Source organism: Megascapheus bottae, chromosome 5, assembly GCF_031878675.1.
Source record: "Megascapheus bottae isolate mThoBot1 chromosome 5, mThoBot2.hap1, whole genome shotgun sequence".
Lineage (NCBI taxonomy): Eukaryota > Metazoa > Chordata > Mammalia > Rodentia > Geomyidae > Megascapheus > Megascapheus bottae.
This window is the reverse complement of record NC_143513.1, coordinates 69,382,325-69,405,240: the sequence shown is the minus strand read 5'-3', so window position 1 is coordinate 69,405,240 and position 22,916 is coordinate 69,382,325. Positions and strand designations below refer to the sequence as shown.

Below are 22,916 nucleotides of genomic sequence, written 5' to 3'. Positions count from 1 at the left end.
ACATAGGACATAAGGACACAGACATTAAACAAGAAAAAATTTAAAATTCTTGTCTCACCTTAGAAAAAATCATATTAAGTGAAGTAAGCCAGACTCAAAGGAACTTAGGCTCAATGGTTTCCCTCATTCGTCATAATCAGTAGAAACCTTGGGCTCTACCAGCAGAGATTTGCAATAGAGCAAAATCTTGATACATAAGGACATATAATGTGAAGCTAATTGAAAGGACCTCCAGGATAGTGAAACAAAAGCCATATAATGAATGATTGTTGTCCTTAATGTACTATGTTGTCTCTCATCTCCTTTGCTGTCCCTTGGTTATCTCATATTGGTATAGTATCTCACTTTGTTATCTGATATATTGAACTTATTTGTATTTGGATATTTGAAATTTGATAGGGAAGGGGGGAAAACCAAGACGGGTGGGGGGGTGGGGGGGGAGGGAAACGGGTACCAAGACATGTGAAAGGGTATCAATGTATGTGAATTAATGCACCTCTATCTGGCAAATATCATGTAACCCTTTTACTAATTACAATAAAAAAATAAATAAATAAAAAATTCTTGTCTCACCATTAAAAAAAAAACAACTAAGCACAGTAATATATATGTTAATTAGCCTGGTTTAGCCATTCTACAATGTAGACATATATCAAAATACCTTGTATATTGTATACCATAAATATGTATGATTTTTATTAGTCAACTAAGGATAGAAAGAAAAGAAAAAGAACATTTAAGAATAAATAAATGGCCAAGACATGTGAAAGGGTATCAAGGTATGGGAATTAATGCACCATCTATCTGGCAAATACCATGTAACCCTTCTATTAATTACAATAAAAATATATGAAAAAAAAGAATAAATAAATGGAATGCACTCCCCACCCTGTACCCTATCTTAGTCTGTCACCATAATCATTGATCTCAGAATTGGATATTGTAATAAAAGATTGGCTCATTGAGACAGCACTAGGGTTTGGCCTCCAGTGTATACTTCATTACTTGAGTCACACCCCTTGGCCTTCCTTGTTTTAGATCCTATCTTCAGAAAGGATCTCTGTTCAAGGCCTTAACTTTACAATCACGTTGCTGGCCTTACATGAACAATTATCCTGCCTCAATCTCCTAAATGTCAGAACTACATTTATGTGTTACCACACCCAACTTAGGTTTTTGTTTGGCTATTTGGGGGAGTATTCTGTTTTTGTTAGAGTCTTTGCTTACTATTTTATCCAGATTGGTCCTGAACGCTGACTCTCCCTTCTTGAGCATTCCATATCCCATGTGGAGGAGGATTGCAAGTATGAACCACCATATCCAGTAGAGAACATGTTCTAGGTTGGTTTTGTACTGTGGAAAATTGAACCCAGTGGGAAAGAACCCCATTACTAAGATACTTCCAAAGCCCTAGATTGCATTTTAAGTTTTCTTTTATATTGGGTATGGACAGTGATTGAAATACATCTAACAGAAGGTGAACTAAATGTCCGAACATCACTTCCAAGTATAACCTATAAATCCATTTGTGATGGTTAATCTTCATTGTCAACTTGATTGTACCAAGGGATGGCAAATAAATTAGTAAAACACCCTTCTGGGTAAGCAAGCTTTCTGTCTCTCCCCTCTCCATTTCTCTCACTATAACTTACATACTGCTAACATATATACTGTCTCACTATGTGACCTTAGCCAAGTCACTCCACTACTCTGGAATACATTTTCACGTGATAAGCAATGTAATTGGACAAAATGACTGAATGCTCTTTGAAAACACAGCAAGAAGTTCTGAGACAGCGTACATACTTTGACATGGAATCTCTTACTTACAGCAATAATGGGAGTATTGATCTGCCAGGAAACATCAAGCTTGTCAGATGACATGAAATGGACAGGTAATTTTTCTCCTTTGTACTAAGCTTATATGTGCAAATACCCAGCTACTGGGTGATAAATTGCATATATGTATAAATACATGTATACATATATGCATCTGTGTGTGTGAGGACTTGGCTGAATTAGTGGTGAAGGAAAGAGAAAAAGCCAGACAGAGCACCAACAAACAAAACAATGAAAGCACGAAGGAACTCAATACATGGTTCACTCTTAAGTCAGTAGGGACAGTGACCATATAATAAAGGACATGCATTTCACTCAGTAGAAATCCTGCTGTGATGCAGTGTTAATTTATTCATCTCCTTTCACATACACCATAAAACTATACTATCAACCCCCCCCCCCCCCCGCAAATATCCTCAGCCACTGAGCAAACAAAGGCAGCTTCCTGGGATAATTAAATCATGTCTGCAGCCCTCCCATCCAAGTACAAATCAGGCTAACCCTGCTTAGCTTCTGAGATCAGCGGAGAACGGGTGTGTTCAGGGGTGGTATAGCCACAGACATGTCTGCCTATCTCTTGCCCTTGGTCAACTTCCTATAAAGCATCTTACAGGCTTTTAGCTGATTAATTTTCTCTTGCTATTTCTGCCTGACAGACGTCAATCCATGCCTCAGAGCCTGCTCCACCTCCCCTCTTCGACCAAAGATTCTGCACATTATTATTTGACCTCCTTTGAAAACCTCATTGCCAGTTTTCTAACCCGATCTGGGCACACTCCCCATTGGGCCTGCATTTCCTGTGGATGATGCGATGGTTTCCTAGGTGACGGTGGGAAGGAATAGACCTGTTAGCTGGTGGCTTCTGACTCACTCACTGCAATGGACGTCACAGAATCCTGGCTGAGCAAGTATATACTGATAATAAGCTCACATCAAGGTAGCTGTGGGGCACTCATGATTAAAACAATCCCATCGTTCAGCTCGCCCTCCTACTACGCAACCGAGAAACCCACAGAAATGCCAGAACAACAAACAGCAGATTTGAAACCTCTCTGAACTCCTAGTCATATATAAATCCACAGTAGAGATCTATTTACAACTCCATTCTTCTGCTCCTTTCCTGTAAAATTTCCTGTGCTTTTCTAGTATACAAATGGACTCTAATGAAGTGACACATGATAGCTGAAGAGGGAGAGATGTAAACAAGGAAAGAAAAAAAAACACCAAAAACAAAAAACAACCTAAGTCAACTTATTAAGGTGATTGCTGGTTTTGAACTTTCTCATTTACTTCCTGACAGAGGCAGGCAAACTCAGAGTGGTCTAGCCAAGCATCACAGCCTAGAATGAAAAGCATATTCTGCTGTACAATTCCTCTTCAGAAAAGTTTGATACAAAGATGGACACTGGTGGCTCTCATCTGTAGTCCTAGCTACTCAGGAGGCTGAAATCTGAGGAACTTGGTTCAAAGCAAGCTTGGGCAGGTAAGTACATGAAGATCTTTTTTTCCCAATTAGTCACCAAAAAAGCTAGAAGTGTAGCTGTGGCTCAAGTGGTAAAGTACTAGACTGGAGCAAAACAGCTAAAGGATAGTGCCCAGGCCCTGAATTTAATCCTCAGTATAAGCACACACACACACACACACACACACACACACAGCCTGAGTCCTTTTCTATTGACTCATCCCAGTCATGTATATAAATCAAAGAACATTACTTGTAATAATAAAAAAATATCTGGAGTGCCTTGTGCTTGAGCTAGTAAGGACTGAATGGATTCTTTTGATTCTTGCATTCCTTATATGACAAGCCAACCTTAAGGTTCCCTACAGGAGCTAGTGCATCTTGTTTTCCTCCGGGCCTAGAGAGATGCTTTAAATAGCATCAGTAAGCATCTGAATGAATTAGACAGCAAATGTAGGTTAGCTTTATTTAGATAGATAAAGACAAGCAAAGAAAGTTGTCTGGTTCAAGGGCAGTACAGTCTTACAAGACATTTCTCAGAGGAAGGGAAACTGCTTCAGGAGAGAGTATTTGGGGCAAAGAGCAAAGTTACTTGGATCTCTAGGGGCAGAGATGCTAAGGTCTTCAGTGTAGAAGAACAGGATTTAAGAATGGCCTGAGACTCATTGAAAGATAAGAGTTTACTTACATCGGAAAACAGAACTCAGCCTCTTCTCATTCACACATAAGAAAAGCAGGGAAGTTGTGCAACAAGTCTGGGGTGAGGTTTCAGATCCTTGACAAAATCCAAGTCAGGGATTACTGTCTTTCCAGAGGGACTGATTCTCCACACCAAACTAAGAGGCTGTATGGGTATCTGCACAGATCCTATGCATAATCTCCAACATTATTTTATTCCTCTCTAGATACTTTACAACAAATACTTATCACACTATAAATGTTAAGTAAACAATGTTCCGGGGATGATGACAAAGGGAAAAGTCTCTATATGTTCAGGATAAATACAAATTTTCATCACAAATGTTTTGAATTTGCTGTTGGTTAAATCTAATGTTGCAGGGCCCACGGATACGTAGGACTAAATGGGTATTTAGCTGGGGGTCTCTGGAGTACAGAAGCTCACAAAGCAGAGCAATGGCTATCTGGGGGAACACTCTTTGGTGATCAATTAACTTGGCTTAGATTTTTTTCTTCTTCTTCCCTTGCCCCTCTCCTCAGATGATTTTCTGAAAGCAAATGCTTTTTTCTATAACTTTTCTAAAAATGAATACTATCTCCAAGCTGGCAGGTCTGTCTATCTATCTATCTATCTATCTATCTATCTATCTATCTATCTATCCGATTCAGTTTGTTTTTACTATGAGGTTTATGGCTTTTCTCTTCACAACTTCTCAAATGGTCAAATCAAATGATACTTTATGTCTCAAAGTTCAGCAGTTTGGATCAGGCACAGTGGCTTACTCCTGCAATTCCAGTTACTCCAGAGGTAGAGATGAGGAAAATCGAGGTTCAAGGCCACCCCAAAGCCAAATGTTAGCAAGACTATCTCAACCAATCAGCTTCAATGGTCATGCATACTTATAATTCCATACATATGGGAGTTAAGCTATGAGTAAGGGAATTTCAGAGTTCCAAGGCTGACCCTGAGCAGAAATGTGAGAAATAGCTAAAGCATAAAAAGGCAGGTGGACTTGGCTTAAATGGTAGGATGTCTGTATAGAGAGTGGGGCCAGAGGTCAAACTCCAGTATTGCCATTAATAGGAAAAAATAGTTCAACAGCTTCTAAACCTAGTAGTAATCACTTCAGTTAAATTGATATTATTTGAATAAATTGTCATTTAAGATGTTTAATAATTTTGTGAGTAAATGGATTCATCTCAATTTTTTTTTGGTTGTTCCTAAAGTGACTCTGAATTTAGACTTAAAAAAAAAAAGCTTGGAAAAAAATCTAAAAGCATCGCCTCGCATATATTTCCATACTAAATTTTCAGATTTTTTTTCTTAGGGGGTCTTACAGCTTCTGAGAATTTTACATCTTTATAGACCACTGAGACTATATGAGGGAAATTTTTTAATCCTGTGATGAAGCCAAATATGAATTTCATTTTGGAATGGGAATTTATGCTACTAAAAAAGAAAATCAGTCAGGACCCCAGGAACTGGGGACAACATCATGAACTAGCAGGCTGAAACCTGAAAGAAATATTGCCTCTGCCCTCTCCTTTCTCTGTCTAGTTTTGATAAAATAGCCTTGACCCTGAGGAGAGGGTTTACAGATGAAATCTGATTAGGAATCCACAACCAATCAGAATGTGATAGGACCCAAAGTGTTACCTTTCCAAACACTTGCTTATAATAGGGGCAACCAAATTGCACACTGGCCAGTGTATAAGAATCTTTAGACTCAGAGAAACAGAGGCAGACACAGAGCCATCTACAGGGACAGAGTGAGCCACCTAAAGAAGAGAGGATGGACAACTGACAGAGCGAACCCACGATGGACAGACAAAGCAACAGCAGTAGCAGCCTTCAAGTTAGATACTTCTCTGAATAAAGTTCTTCACACTTGGGCCAGGAGTTTGGCCTAGTGGGAGAGTCCTTGCCTAGCATGTGTGAAGACCCAGGTTTTTCGGTACCAAATACATAGAAAAAAGCCAGAAGTGGTGCTGTGGTTCAAGTGGTAGAGCTCTAGCCTTGAAAAAAACCCAAGGACAGTGGTCAGGCTCTGAGTTCAAGCCCCAGGACTTGCAAAAAAAATATCTTCACACTCATCCTCCATTGCCCTCGACTTCATTCATCAAATTTCAGAGATAAAAACCTGAGGTAGCACACCATGTTGGGAGTGGAACTACAACATTGATAGGCATGGTCTGCAGCTGAGCCGCCACACTGAACGGGCACTGCCTGCCACAGGCCTGCACCCTGGTGTTCTCTGCCAGCTGCCGAGCCAGAAAGGCTGGGTAGGCTCTGTCCATTAAGAGCAACAGCAGAAAGCCCTATACCACTATTTTGTTTTTCCTTATTTCTTTGCTTCCTTTATTCGTTGTTTCCTTCAGTAATGACTTCAAGTCTACAGTATGACAGTGTGACGAATGCATAAGTTCTGTTCCTTCTCTTCTCTTTGCCTGCTTTTCCACATTCTCTTTGTTCACCCCCAAGTTCCTTTCCAATTCCTCCTGCTGGTTACCTCATGGATGTGCTAAAAATTTATTCACTTCGGAAGTAATTTTGCATGCTAGCAGAAGCACACAAAACTTTCCCAGTTCACTGCCAAGAATTCAAGATACTTTGAACTATTTGTGAGACAGGCAAGTCAGCTAGCCATTTCAAGCCATTACGATATTAGGAAGGTGCTAGAATGTCAGTAGCTATGGCTATATTTATAAAGTAATAGATTCAAAAGATTTATCTGAGACCCAAATGCCAAGCTTATTCCAGTATTGGATCAACTATTTATAAACCTTTCTCACTCAAAGCCAGTCCTATAAATTTTTCATGTGTGTAGTTACAAGAATCTAATCAGAATGAAAACTCTCCTTTTACTTCTGTTTGGTAAAGAGACTAACATTCATACAGGAACTGAAATGAAAGTTTTGCTGGGTGTGCTAGTGAATGCCAGTAATCTAGCACTCTAGAGACTGAAGGAGGAAAGAGTATTGTGAGTTGGAAGCCAGTATGGGTGACATAGTTGAGACCCTGAGTCAAAAGAATGTATTAAAAAACCTTCATAGCATCCATGGATCTATATTTCATCCTCTGACATAATCAATTCCTATACTTTTATTAGAATATATTTATTAGAATTTCTCAATTTGTGTTAATCAACCAATTCATAATTTGTTCTCTTAAAACTTTTAAGTGCATGGAGGAAAAATGTTATATGGAGGCCCAGTTTAAAGTTCTAATCAATTACTGATGTGAATGAAAAAATATGAGGCATTTAACTTTTTAAAAAATGAAAGCAATATCCTGCTTATGTTTTTCTGCATTCTTGTTTGCTACAACAAATATTATTTCAGTAATATTATGACACTGAAGAAGAAAGTATTGGGACCATGTCTGCCTAGGTAAAATAAGAATTACACATTTTATGTTTGTGTTGTGACATTTGTGGCTCTAAAGGAGGACACTGGTATTCTTCCTCTTCTGATGCAATTTCCTGCCCTGTTTTTGTTTTCATTGAGGCTGTGGCCACCTCCCCCTTCCTTGCACAGTTTTTCAGCTGGTCTGTGAGGTCCTGAACCATTGCTTTGCTTTCTGAGTCTCCACTTCCCTTTGCAGTGCCAGCACCTACCAACAAACATCCAGCACCCATCCAAATGTGCTCACACTTACAGACTTAAATGCACAGACACAGCTTTGACTCTTCCACTTTACCTACTGCAGAGAGCTCAGACCACTCCAGCTGTTTCCTGGCTCTGGGGACCAAAAGCTGTAGCATAGCTCCCAATGCCAGCCTGTGATGAGAATCAGCACTAATAATACTGTGTCCTAGGAAGTAGTTTTGGCCCTTGGGCTAATGCTAAGTTGGCTACACAGATTAAAGACTTAAGAGGCAATGGTTTCCAGTTGCATGGAGTGATAAAAGGGGAAGGAACAAGAGTTGAGGGTCCTTCATCTGAATTGCTTGCTTGTGCCTGTCTGTTAGTAGTTATGGACTAATACCTCAAGACTTAGCTTAGGTGGCCACCTCCCTCCCTGAAATTGTTTCTGGGATGCTGACTGTCTCCTCTGCTCTATCTATACATCCAGGTTGGTCTTGCACAACTGCCCATTCCACTAAGTCCACTGACTGAAAGTTTTTATAGGCATTGACTTTGACCAGTGTATCAGTTATCTTAGTACTTGGTTCACAGTGGTATCAATATATGGTGAATGGATGAATGGAATTCTTGTGCCCTTCCCATAGGCAAAATAGCTATTGACATTTGGTGAAGGGGAAGATGAAGGAAGTCCTCTCTGATTTCATTCTCCCTTCTTTAAGTGTAAGAACCACAACAGAGCCTCCATGCCATGGACTACAAGTGATAATTGCAACAAAGAGTGGCAGCAATGGCCTTATCAACATCCCACCACTGAATTTCTTCTAATGATCACTATATCAGCCCAATTCTGTCTACACTATCAGCCTTTCCAACAACTTACAAATTCAATATTTCATCAAGGAAAATTGGGTCCGTAATGGGAAAATATGGCATACCTTCTATAAATTGACCGATAAGGTCTATGTCCCAGAATAAAATACTTAAAATATTATTGTTGTTGTTTTTTTAACATTGCTAGCACTAGAGAGTCTGAAATGTGAGGCAGGGGGATTGAGAGTTCAAGACCAGCCTGGGCTACATAGCAACAGCATATCTCATAGGGGGAAAAAAATCTAATATCAAGAAAGGGTACAGAAGTTGGGTTCTTACTAGCAAAACATCATTTTGATTTGTACAATGGCCTATATAAGAGAGACCTACTGTCTTCATTTTACATATGGAGGGTTGGAAAGGATGGCACTTAGGAGAAACTTAGATTTGAACTCAATCTGTTGGATTCTACTCTTTTTTTTTTTGGCCAGTCCAGGGGCTTAAACTCAGGGCCTGAGCACTGTCGTTGGGCTTTTTCCTCAAGGCTGGCACTCTACCTCTTGAGCCATAGCACTACTTTTAACTTTTCTGTGTATGTGATACGGAGGAATCGAACTCCGGTCTTCACATATGCTAGGCAAGCACTCTACCACTAGGCCAAATTCCTGGCCCCTGGACTCTACTCTTAAGTTCCTTCCATGACCTATTTTTGGAAACATTTAAATCTTTTCAGAAGGTTGAAGAATGAAGACTGAGTATTCATTGAGCACTGACAGCGGGCTGCAGCTGAGGTGGGACAGTAGAGGTCAGGGGATAAGAAGAACTCATCCTCCACTCAGAGCGGGCATCATATGGAGAAGTTGATGACAAACAAATACTGGCTAATGAATAGACAATGACATAAGGTTTTAAGGAACTAAAGGAAGGACAGAGAGCATGAGAAGCCCCACAGGCATTCTGAGAAGATGTTGCACATGGCAGGAACAGGACCTACATAGTAAGATATTACAGAGACAGGGAACAGCTTAGGACCAGGGTAGAAAAGTCAGGTGTGGGGAGTTGAAGATGAAGAGGGGTTTGAGGCAGACCATAGAAAGTTTTGAATAAGAACTTGAAGAACTGTTGGGTTTTGAGGAAGGGAAAGCAAGGATCCAATGACATCTTTGACCAAAACATTCCAAATTATTGCTGAATCCATCCTGACACCAGACTGTAAGTATACAAACTATACAGTCTGCCTGCTTACTTCAAAGGCACGACAGCAGTTAAGGAACCCCAGTCTTTGGGCACTCTAGTCCTTCTTTTTCTCTCTCCCTCCCATCATGTCCAAGAATAGCCCCCTTCTTGTGATTCCTAGTATATCTATCTCATCCTCCAAAACCTTGGAGCAACAGCTCCAGGTTCTTCCTCCCCAAAGAGAAAACAATTCAAACAGCAGGAAAGTGACATTCTCTCCCTCCCTTCCTGTGGGGAGCCAGCCATGTTCTCTCACCTTAGTGTACTGGCTAAAGAGGGTTAGAGACACTGGCTAAAGAGGAAGCTGCATCCTGATAGCTTAATTTAGTTAAAAGGAAAGGTGATAGGTCCTTTAAAAGCCTCTATCTGGCTTGGGAGAGGCACTCGCCAGCTTTGAGAACTCCCCACAGCCTAGGCAACAGCATGTCTGAGGCTCCAGGTTAGGGAGAAGAGCATGCATTTCCCATAGCACAGAATTCCAAAGCTCTGGAAGCCTGAAGTCCTGAAAGCCTGCAGAAAGGCTTGTTTACATTTTTTCTCTCTTGGGCTAAAACCCATCTATTTAAACTTTAACCAGAGGCAATTATAAATCCAGCTGAGCCAGACATGGCAGCCTGCACAGGATGCAAGTCACATGTTGGCAGTCTGGCACTGAGAGAGGGAAAAAAGAATATTTCAGAAAAGGAGTACAGGAAGAGCCACCAAGAGCTGAATGGCAAAGGTCTTCAGGAGCAGCACTCAGAGGACAGCAGTGAGCAGAGAGACAGGGGAGAGGACAGACAGCTTTTGATTTATGGCTGTCACCATATCACCATTTCCAAAGTTCTGACCACAATAGCTGACTATGACAGCTGTGTAGTTGACATCTTTATTTTCCTCTTGGGTCAAAAGTGAGTTCATAACAAGCCAAGTATCAGTGGCTCCTAGCTACAATCCTAGCTACTCAGAAGGTGAAGATCCGAGGATCATGGTTTAATGACAGCCTGGGCAGGAATGTCTGAGACTATTATCTCCAGTCTGCCACCAAAAAGCTGGAAATGACACTGGGCTCTAAAGCTTGAGTGCCAGCAAGAAAGTTAAGGGACAATTCTGGGCACCAGTGGTTCTCAGCTGTAATCCTAGCGACTCAGGAGGCTGACATTTGAGGATCTTGGTTCGAAGCCAATACTGGAAGAAAAGCCCATGAGACACTTATCTCCAATTAATGACCAGAAAACTGGATGCAGAGCCATGGCTCAAAGTGGTAGAGCTCTAGCCTTGAGTAAAAAGAGCTCAAGGACAGTGCCTGGGTCCCAAATTCAAGCCCCACTATGGGTGCACACACAAAAAATAATGCCTTTAATTAGAGAACCAGTCCTAAGGAAAGCCATCAGGGAGCAGGCACACCCCACTTGTCAGAATACTGGCCCTTTTCCTTCCAAGACCAGGCCTCCTCTTCAGAGAAGGTTTTCCTGAAAACCACCCACCTAGAAGCCTTGGCAAGCAGCAGCCCAGTGGCGTCAGAGGAAATAACACTTGACAAAAGCCTTGACTCCTAAACTGCCTAAACTGTTGAACTCATTCACTTGTGTGATCTGGTCGGAGACTTGGTGGGTCCTACTAAGCAGTGCAAAGAAAGGTAGCTGTTGTAGTAAAGTGGCTATTTTTATTCTTATTCTGGACTTGAAAGCATCCATAGGTCAATTTTAGATGCATATATAGATATAGGAAATACTTCTGCACACTAAATGCTGTGGATAAAATGCATCCTATTTCTCTACCCGACACCCCCAGCCCTAGCCACACACACACACAAACTCATGTGAAAAATCACATCATTGAAGTGTTAGCATTTGAAGTAGGGATTTTGGAAAGTGATTAAGAGAAGGCCAAAGCTTCATGGTGATTAGTGCCCTTATGAAAAAGGCCCCATAGGGCTATTTTCCCTTCCTCTGCCAGATAGAAACCCAGCAAGATGGCTGCCTATGAACCAGGAAGCAGCCTTCAATAAGACGCTGAATCTGACACCTTGATCTTCAACTTCCAGCCTTCAGATCTATGAGAACTCAATTTCTGTCCATTACAAGCTACCAGGTGTATGGTGTTTTGTTATGGCATCCCAAGTGAACGAAGAGCCATCCTTGAATTCCTCTCATGTCAAGGAGCTAACATTCAACCCTGGGTGCTCATTCCTTTGAATGTCTAAGTTTCTATTTTCACTTTTTAAATTTCTATGTCACTATTGAAATGTGAATACAGCAGATAGAGGAGAGACTATAAATCAGACATTATCAGCTCATTTCTTACCAGGGCTCCCTTTCTACTGTTGTGGCCAGCTTGTCCACAGGTCCCTAGAGGAGGAAGATCTAGGAAAAGCAAATTGGCAATAGGAAGTGGACTGGACCGAGTCCTTGGGAATTGCAAGCAGGAAGCTGACTCTGCATGGAGGCGAAAAACTGTGAAGAGCCAAATCTCTCTGTGTAACAATGAAATCAGAGTTCACAGTCCATGCAACCCAAGGTCATCTGAACTTTCTGGAAGTCCATTTTTTGCTCACCCAGTTCTTACCAGAAAAAGCCATATGGAACATAGCAAAAAGGACTCAAGGAAGATGACAGGATCCGCAGAGGACCCTGCGATGTTCAAGGCTTTAACTACGGTTTTCCAGGGTAAGGAGGGCAAAGTCAGGGGCCTCTCTCCAGACCAGTTTACTGCCCACACCAGAAAGGGCTGGCCTCTGCTCCTAACCACTTTTCTATCTGTAGCCAACTATGAAAAAATTCATGACCTTATCCCCAAGGGCCTGAATGGCTCCTTGCAAACTTTCTCTGACTGGTGACACGTCTCAAGGCAGTAACTTTATTTATGTGGTAGCAAGTACTTCATACAAGGAAGATGATACAGGGTTTGTTATGTGCCAATATTTTATTTCTTACTATTTGTATGGGTAGAAAGTATTCCCTTCTCCCTGACCCCTGGGGAGAAAGAGGTCAGATTCTGATTCCTTTTTCAGGGTGGATGCCAGCAAGCATGTGACTGGCAGTCGATATGCAAGCACTACACAGCAGAGAAGGTTCAGATATAGAGCGCCCAATCTCTGACAAAAGATTATTTTCAAAGTACTTAGAGAAGTGCCTGTCACATGGTCTTGGATGTATGAGCATGCTATAGAAATAGTAATGAAAAGTAACATGATTGAATCTCTAAACTTGGACATTGGTTGGTTCTATGGTCAACAAGGCCTTTGGTTGACTCTGGTCTGTACCTCCAGCAAGAGGGACCCTACTTCAGTCCTCTCTGAATTCTCACTATGTGTCTGCCAGGGCCAAGGCCAATCCAGAAGCAACAACAAGGAGCCCAAACTGGCAGTGGAAATCCCCCTACTCATCTTTCTCAGTCCCTAATCCTGTGGGTGTCAATCCTTCAGTCCTGTGCATGGATACCTTGTTAAGATTCCTGGTTACCAAGCTAGTGTTCCAGAACACGGGGCAGCCATACTGAAAGAGAGAGAAGAGGATAGAAGCCAGCAGGTAGCAGGAAGAAAGGAAAATCACAAGAGAGAAACCAAACACCCCAGAGGGAAGTGGGGAAAATAAGAGTCCAAGTAAGTACAAGTTTTTTTTGTTTTGTTTTTGTTTAAGCTGGGGAGGGGGGTAGGCGGGAAGGGAAGGACAGAGAATCAGACATAGCCAGGGAAGAGAAGAAACAAAGACAGGCAGGGAATTGCAAATATGGCTAATGACTTCACCCTTCCTCACCCTGCACAAGTTGGATCCACGGCTGGCTTATAATCATTTCATCTCACGGACTTCCTTCCACTTTTGAATTTTCTTACGAAGTTCATTTCGATTCTATTCATTTGGGGAAGTAGAAGCCGGATCTATCTTTAGGAAACTTAAATGCCAGAAGAGTTCAAATAGGCCTAATTGAGAAGTAAAGAATAGTTGGTGTGACCAGGACACGTATCAGATCACAAATATTTGAAATTCTTGCCTGGGTTCCCTGAGGAGAGAAGTGCTTTTGTTTGCCAAATTGAGTCCCCAAAACTTGGCCTTTGTTGTTCGAATGTGTAGGATGCTGGAAGGGGAGGAAAAGCCAAAGGAAGGCAAAATATTAGTCAAGTGCCTACTGTGTATGGGGCTTTCTAGAAGCTAGAAATTCACAAGAGACCTCAATGGGCTCACTCGCCCCTGCTCTCGCACATCTAACTTTTTTTTTTTTTGCCAGTCCTGGGCTTGGGCTTAGGGCCTAAGCATTGTCTTTGGGTATTCTCCAGGCTAGAGCTCTACCACTTGAGCACAGCACCACTTCTGCCTTTTTTCTATGTTTGTGTTACCAAGGAATTGAATCCAGGTCTTCGTGCATGCAAGGCAAGCACTCTGCCACTAGCACATCTAACATTTTGACTTGAAAAATTTTTAGTTATTTATCTGTGTAGCACTGGGGATTGAACACACAGGTCCTCATGTATGCAGGTAAATTAATACTACTTCAGCCATGCCCTCAACTCTCTCTTCCTCCTCCTCCTCCTTCTCCTCCTCCTCCTTCTTCTTCTTCTTCTTTTTCTTCTTCCTCTTTTCTGGACATTGGGCTTGATTTATTATTTTTTTAACATTAAAAAGTCTTTAGTTCTTGACACTGATGGCTCATACCTATAACCCCAAATAGTCAGAAGACTAAGATCTTAGAATCTTGGTTCTGAGCCAGCCTCATTAAAAAAGAAATCTGAGAGATTCTTGTCTCCAATTCACCAGCAAAAAAAAAAAAAAAAAAAAAAAAGTGGGAAATGGAGACCTAGCTCAAGTGGTAGAGCTCCAGCTGTGATCCAGTACTGGCACATAGACACCACACACACACACACACACACACACACACACACACACACACACACACACACTGTAGTAAAATATACCACACACTTCGTGGGAGGGGTAACAATGTTTGAGAAGAAATGTACCTTACATATGTAACTGTAACTCCTCTGTACATCATTCTGCCGATAAAATTAAATTTAAAAAATGTTTATATTATTATGCACAAGATTCCAGGAAGTTATCATCTCATTAAATTTAAACTCTATATCCAATAAGAAGCCCATTTTCCTTCCAAACCTGCCAATTGCCATTCCACTGTCTACCTCTGTGAATTTGATACTTCCAAATATCTCATATATGTTGAACTAAACAATATTTGTCTTTTGGTGATTTATTTCATTGAGCAATAGTGTCAAGATTCATTTGTCCATGTTGTAGTATAGAGCAGAATTCAGTTCCTTTTTAGCGTGTGTGTGTGTGTGTGTGTGTGTGTGTGTGTGTGTGTGTGTGTGTGTGTGTGTGTTTTAAGACATGGTTTTACTATTTACCCCAGACTAACCTCAAACTCAAACAGCTCCTACCTCAGCCTCCTGAGTGCAAGGATTACATTATATATCACCACACCCAGTTCTCCTTCCTTAATAAGCTTGAATCATTTTACATCCTATGTGTAGCACATTGTGCATATCCACTCATATGTCAGTGGATATGTGGGTAACTTCTACCTAATGGCTTCTGTGAAGAATGCTGTTGTGAACACAGGCGTATGCTATCTCCGCAAATTAACTCTCTTCTCACTTTCTCTCTTCTTTTGAGATAGTCTCAAACATAGACTGGCCCTGAATTCACCTCAGCCTCCCAAGTGCTAGGATTATAGGCGTGAACTACTATGCCTGGCTAAAATAACATTCTTTGAGGAAGCCTATCCTGTCATTCATTTGCCCATTCTACGGCCTACTGAAGTTGTTAGATGTACAGGGTCTCAACTTGTTTAATCCATTTGCAGGACCATACGAGCACACAGTAGGAACTCAATAAATATTTGTAGAACAAAATATTTTTACACTTCGAAGTCACTACAGTTGCAGCTGGCTGCTTTACATATTCAAATAAATAAGTTTTGCAATTGTAATGAATGCTATTTTGATTATATTTACATACTAAGCTAGTTTATATAAGGAGATTAGTATAAAAAATATCTAAACCTCAATCAAAATTCACTTTGTAGAAGAAATGCCTATGACAATTCCTTCCCATTAACTTAGCTTAAAATCACCTCTTATCTGGCTTTGTTTTCTGGTTATGGTTATGAGACTGAGCAGAGCTTAGCAGAGTCTCTTAGGGGTCTTATCGGTCCATAGGCATCAAGTCACATGAATTCAGGTGTGATCTAGAGCTCAGTTTTCTCAGCTCTAAAACCTTCATCAGCTGGGCACCAGATAATCCTAGCTACTCAGGAGGCTGAGATTTGAGGATCATGATTCAATGGCAGGCTGGGCAAGAAAGTCTGTGAGATTCATATCTCTTATCTCCAATTAAACACACACTCTTGCACGCACGCACGCACATGCGCGTGCGCTCGCGCGCACACACACACACACACACACACACACAAACACACAAAAGCCAGAAACAGAGATGTGACTTAAGTGCAAGAACACTAACCTTGAACAAAAAAGCTCAGGGACAACACTCAGCACTCAGGACCTGAGTTCAAGTCCAAGGATCAGTGCAAAAACAACAACAAAACACATTAGGAAAATTCTGAGTAGCAATGTGTTTAACAACTGCTATATTAAGTATCAGCAATGGAAGAAATCAGTTTTGTACTGCTTTCCAAACTACATGGTGCAATTTACTTTTTTGGTCAGATAGTACTGTTTTGTCTAAGACTTTGAGGCCCTTACTCAACTCTATAAACACAAAGAAATAGTTATTACATTACTATATCAAAATCCTTGAGACTGATAACTTTATACAGAAAAAAAGTGTTTGGATTTTTTTAGCTCCTAGTTCTTCTATAGGTTGAAGAGGCCACATCTGAGGGTAAACCTTCCTAGTGCTAGAGTCCCAATGTGGCACTTGATATCATGAAGAAAGAGATGAGGAGTGTGTGTGTGTGTGTGTGTGTGTGTGTGTGTGTGTGTGTGTGTGTGTACTCTTGGCTCTATCCATCTTTTTTTTTTTTTAAAGCTGGCTCTGGCGCTTGAACCCAGGGCTTAGGTGCTGTCCTTGAGCTTCTTTGGTTCAAGGTTAGCACTCTACCACAGTACCAATTGTGGCTTTTTGTGGGTAATTAGAGATAAGAGTCTCATGGACTTTACTGCCTGGGCTGGCTTCAAACCCCAGTCCTCAAATCTCAGCCTCCTGATATCTTAGATAACAGGTGTGAGCCACCAGAGCTCGGCACATCCCTCTTCTTATAAAGCCATCAGTCTTCAACCAAGGGGAGCCCACTCTGGTGACCTTATTTAATTCTAATTACCCTACATCAAAATATCGTAGACAGATTAAGGTTCTAATCTGTATATACACCTCAAAATAGGATTAAAGTTCAACCCTTGAGTCCTTGGGGGAACATAGCCAAACCATATACAACCACAGTATATACTAAAATATACAAAGCATAGCTAACCCAAATACACATTTTCTATGAATCAGAAATAAAAAGCAAGGGATGGGGTTGAAGATAAGGGGTCTAGTGGGGCCCAGTAGGAAAGGAACCAGGGGACACTAGACAGGAGTAGGTTTGGTGTATGCAACTGTGGGCTAGTCTGAAAAACACCATGTCTACACACAGACTGCTTTGTTAAAGAGAAAAGAAAAAAAAGCTTCCTGTTGCCTTGTAAGGGACCTTACAGAATAGATGAATGAGGTGGCAAAAGAGGAAAGAGGGCAGAAACTCAGATTTAGCCACCCCAAGCCTTCATGACTGAGTTCATTCTACTACCCTAGGTAGGAAAAGAAGATGAATTCTCCTTATTTAGACATAATAGACTAAAGGAAACCAACAGGGCTGGGTGTAGCGGTATATGCATGTAATCTCACTCAAGAGGCAGAGGCAAGATGACTACAAATCCTACAGGCTCCATGACTCAAAAATACATGCATACATACACATATACATACATGCACACATGCATACATATATGCACGTATACATAAGGATACAATTAAATGACAATCTTTTTTTGTCAGTCATGGGACTTGAACTTTGGGCCTGGGCATTGACTCTGAGCTCTTCAGCTCAATGATACTGCCCTAACTCTTGAGCCACAATACCACTTCTAGTTTTCTAGTGGGTAAGTGGAGATAAGAGTCTCACGGACTTTAGTGCCCGGGTTGGCTTTGAACCTTGATCCTCAGATCTCAGCCCCCTGAGTAGCTAGGATTACAGGTATGAGCCACCACACCTAGCTTAAATAACAATTTTTCATAGAAAAACAAAACCAGAGATGTCTTAATAAGTCAGGAGTAAAATGATGAATCATTTAGTAAAAACATGTTAGAATATTTATATGTATATTTACTTTGTCATGTCACAATAAAGTTAAGATATAACAGGGAAAAATAAATGTTTATATTTCTAGGAAAAAGGAAAGAGATTACTTTCGTATCCTTGGAATATGAAAGAAATTTTATACATAGAACAAAAATATAAAACTTGAAATATTCATATATTTTACCTATATAATATAAAAAAGTACCATCAATGAAGTGAAAAGACAAGCTTAGAGTGAAAGAAAATATTCCCCCAGACCTAAAACTATCAAAATGTTAGTATCTAAAAATCTTAAAAGACTCTTACACATCAGTATAAAGGCAAACAACTAACTGCTGGACAGTGGAGGTTCTCTGTTGTTATCCCAGGTCAGTAGGAGGCTGAGATTGAGAAGCTAGAAGTTCAAGGTCAACCCAGACAAAAGGTTCATAAGACTCCACTTCAACAACAACAAAAAATCTGAGTATAAAGATGCCCACCTGTCATCATTACTACACTGGAAAGCATAAAATAGGAGGATCATGGTCCGGGCCAGGCCAGGATAAAAAGCAAGAACATAATTACAGTAAAAAGGAGTGGGTGTTTGATTCAAGCAGTCCTTCACCTGTCAAGCAAATGCAAGTCCTAGTATCAACCAAATTAGATGCTACATACTAAACTTCAAACCCTAGTAGCACCAAAACAATACAAAACAAACAAATAAACCTGGAAAGATAAGGCTATCACAGAAGGAAAAAAAAAAACAACAAACCAATGGCCAATAGACATGCAAGCAAAGATTGTTGTCACTTGCAATTAAAGCAATTAAAGCAAACCAAAATAAAACAACATAACCATTTCATATCAGTTAATGAGCAAAAAATGTTAAATTCTGAGACTATCCCAAATCCATAAGATGTAGAGAAACAGAGCTCTCAGAAAGCTAAATGATAATGTACATTAAAGTACATGCTGACACTCATAAGCTCGTCTCTTGTATGTACTGCCAAGATTAGTGACCCTCAACCACAGGTGACCGCCCTGAAGAGAACGTTTAGTGATCTTTGAAGACATTTTCAGTCATGAGTTAGTTAATACCTTTTTTTTTTTTTTTTGCCAGTCCTGGACATGAGCTCAGAGCATGAGCACTCTCCCTGGATTTTCTCAAGGCTAGGACTCTACCACTTAAGCCACAGCACCACTTCTGGCTTTTTTCTATGTATGTTTGAGGAATCGAACCTGGGTCTTCGTGCTTGCCAGGCAAGCACTCTACCACTAGGCCAAACTCCCGGCCCCAAGTTAGTTAATTCTTTACCTCACCAATATAAAGAAATCTAAAAAATGTTGAATTAAAAATGGCAAAAGGTTAGGTGCCATATGATGTGTGATATATGGTCTCCCTTTGTTTCACAAACACAAAGCAATACTACCTTTATGAATACATTCATATACTATAATATAAAGGTATGTATGGGAATGATTTATAGCAACTTCAAGATAATGGCTACTTTTGAGAAAAGAAGCAAGGAGGAAAACAGGGATGGGTAGAGGACTTCAACTATACCGTGAAGCTTTAAAAATAAGCCTTAAACAATTCCAATATTAGGATTCGTTAAGGTGGAAGTTTTTTACACAAAGCTTAACTTAGTTTCTACATTTTTTCCCTATATGTTTCATAATGAAAATGTTTCAGTATTTTGGGAGCTGCAGTCGCAAACAATGGGGATTTCTTGGGTATCTCAGAAGCATAGAGGAAGTGAGTGACAGGTAAGGAAAGGTGCATCCATTTACAGACACTCTCCCAGGGCTTAGCAGGAAGAGAACTGGTTTTTCTGCTCCCCCAAACCCCTGTCCATGGTCCTATCCCTAGGTCTCCAGGCACTCTTAGAAGAGTTGAGAAGCCAGTTCCAACTGACCTTGGAGGCAGCATCAAAATGCACTAAATAAAGCTGAGAGGCTGAGAGAAGAGGAAATGTGGATGTAGCTGGTCTTGAGTATTTGGACAGATTGTTTCTACTGTGGATGGCCTGTGCCACCAGCAGAAACATGTCCTGCCGGACGTCTATATTGTTTTATAGCTATTGAACAAGCACCTAGTCATGAGAGAGCTGTGAAGGCTTGCTTGGTGAGAACGACACCCTGGCCTCCCCTAGCCTTTCATTTCAGGCTCTCTCCTTCAGTACACCTCACCCTTTCTTACCGACATTCCAGTAAGGCCAGTGGGTATTTACCTCCACTTTCCAGAAAGGAGGGGAGACTAGCAAGCCCGCTCCCCAACACTCTATTAACCAATATTTTGACCTAAGCCACCGGGGATAAATAAACAGTGAAAGTAACTCAACGGGAAAAGATCTTTTATGGACATCCCGGAGTAATTGCACATCTTTTTAAAAAGAAACAACATTTCCTGGGATCCCAGGAGGTGTCTGGCATTACACAAAGTGATGTGTGCATGAGAGTGCAGAACATAATGTTTGGGAACATCGGGCACCTCGGGGACTTAAAAATTAATGCAGATCCAAAGCTGTTAAAAACAATACAAGAGCTGGTTGTAATAAATTATAGGAAGACAAAGTGAAAGGTGTAGGGGCCAAGCCTCGCTGCCTAGCAATAAACAGGAGAACAAGACGAGGAGCTGCCAATTAACCCCAGGAGAACACCCACTCAAAGCATGGGCAGAATAGAAGATGGAGAGCCAGCAGTCAATTCTGCAGACTCGGTTGTCCACACAAAAATCAATAGCTGCTTCTGATGGGCCAGTGACCAAAACAAAACAAAACAAAACATCGTTTTCTGTAGATGGAATGCAAACCATCCAGCATATAGGGAAAGTGTTCAGGAATAATAATAATACATGGGCTGGGAAATGTAAGGTACAAAACTGGAGCTAGAGCACCGGGTGACAACTCTAACAGAAATAGGTACCATCACGTTTTGTAGACCTGATTTTTTTATCAGCAACCGGAAGCTGTGCTAAAAGCTCAATGTGGCCTACTTTATGTTCTTTTAGTAAGTTAGTGGGGGATTTTTCAGTAGGCTGTTTTGTTACATATCACGAAAGGAAATCTAGTTACAATACATGAATACCAGATTATGCAGGTAAGAAGGCATCTTAAAAGGAAGTATATTAGTCTGGACCTGAGTTACCCCAAGAAGGTGATGGAAGGTATCAGGAAATGCAAGGACACACCTGGTCCTCACACAGACCTCTATCACCTCAGCTTGACTGTCCTGTCCATCCTGCTTAATCAACTTTAGCCTTGCTAGCTGAACAATACCAGCAAAGTCAGTCTTAGGTATTCTAGTCATGTGCTATGTGATTCTGTACTATGGAATTAAATACCTAGAATTTTTTATTCCATTGGGAAGGGAAGCCATGGGACAATCATGCTACAAAAATATCTAAAACAAACTAAGCATCAGTGGCTCACTCCTATAATCCTATCTACTCAAGAGCCTGAGATCAAAGGATTGAGTTTCAAAGCCAGCCTAGGCAGAAAATTTTGTAAGACTCTTATTTCCAAATGAACCAGCAAATTCTAGGCTGGAGGTATGGTTAAAATGGTGAGTGCCAGCTCTGAGCAAGCAAGCTGAACAAATGTATTAGGCAATGAGTTCAAGCCACAGAAATCACACACACACACACACACACACACACACACACACACGCACACACGCACGCACACACCAGGGCATCTCGAGTTTAATATAACCAAAGGAAAGCTTTAGTTCTTCTGTTAACCTCATCTAAATAACAGGCTTATTCAGAGATTTGAGGGCAAGGAGTATAAATGGCAATAGATGCTAACTGGTGCTGCTTCAGTTACTCACTATCCAGGACTCAATATTTTTTTTCTACTTCGCTGTCATTAATGTATCAGTGTTTATTCTTCATATCTTTGGTCTTGAAGTGAGAAGATGTGTATCTGGTCCCAGCCATTATGATGATGTTCTGGACAACCACACCTATCCCCTTATAGCTTATTAGCCAGAAAAGGCTTCTCTTAGCAGTGAAGGAGATGGGGAAATTGAGTATGTAGAAAGAGGGAATGGGATTGTTATGACTGAATTGTATGACTCATGATTCATCACTGGGGCTGGGATACTGTCATCCTAAACACAGTGTGGGCTCTATTAGCAGGCAGGAAGAAGAGAACAGCTCTCGGGGAGGGAGTTAACAGGGTTCTGATACATTTCTTCTCAGCCCACCTATCTCTTCTACTGCCTCGCCATCCACCTAGAGCCAGAGCTGAAAGTATAAGAGAACAGCTCTGATAGCATTCCTTTGTCGGTTGGTTTGTTTTTGAGATGCTGGGAATGGAACTCAGAGCCTTGTGCATGCCAAGAAAGCTCTACCCCTGAACTACATTCCCAGTCCTTCTTTTTCTTACATTTTCACAAAAAAGCCATCCAGAGGGTCCTGTTGCATCTGCCTTCCACACAGTCTTCATCTGTCTTCACTGTTACTACCATACAGCAAGCCACCATTATTCACCCAAATCACTACAATGCTTCCTAGACTCTGTGCTTCCTTTCTCGCTCTTTACAGTGCCTTTTTTTTGCAAACAGAAAGTCCCTTCATTGCTTAAGACCTCCCAATGGCTCTCTATCTCCCTTAAATCTGAATTATTGGACTGGCTACCATCACATCTGTAATTTGTATTCCAAACACTCAGGAGGCTGAGGCACAAGGATCGTGAGTTGGAGGCCAACTTGGGGTACATTTAAAAAAAAGAAGGGAGGAGGAGACATCTAAATCCCTTACCACATCTTGCTATATCTGAATAACCAAAGGTTCTGTCTACCTGTTGTTCAACTTTACCTTCTGTTGGTTTCCATTCGTCACTGAATTCTACCCATTCAGGTCTTCTTTCCTCTTAAATGGAAATTTCTTAGCATGCTGAGAACCTTGGAACCATCAGCCCTCTCCACCCAGGGTCCTCTTCATTCTCATCTTTTCCTGACCAGGTCCTTTCTGTCATTATGATTACTGTTCAAGTGTCAGCTCTTCAGAGTGATCTTCCCTGGT

At 41.0% G+C, this 22,916-nt stretch overlaps 1 protein-coding gene and 1 long non-coding RNA gene across 3 annotated transcripts in view; one reads left to right on the top strand and one right to left on the bottom strand.

Moving 5' to 3' along the window:
- Positions 1-8,530, top strand: part of LOC150063585 (uncharacterized) — a 72,915-nt gene extending 64,385 nt beyond the window's left edge. The window contains exons 2-3 of the long non-coding RNA XR_016535560.1: positions 3,140-3,322; positions 8,287-8,530. This is a non-coding gene — a long non-coding RNA (uncharacterized LOC150063585). The remainder of the gene's footprint in view (positions 1-3,139; positions 3,323-8,286) is intronic.
- Mkln1 (muskelin 1) overlaps positions 1-22,916 on the bottom strand; it is a 206,899-nt gene that overhangs the window by 161,730 nt on the left and 22,253 nt on the right. The window lies entirely within an intron of this gene.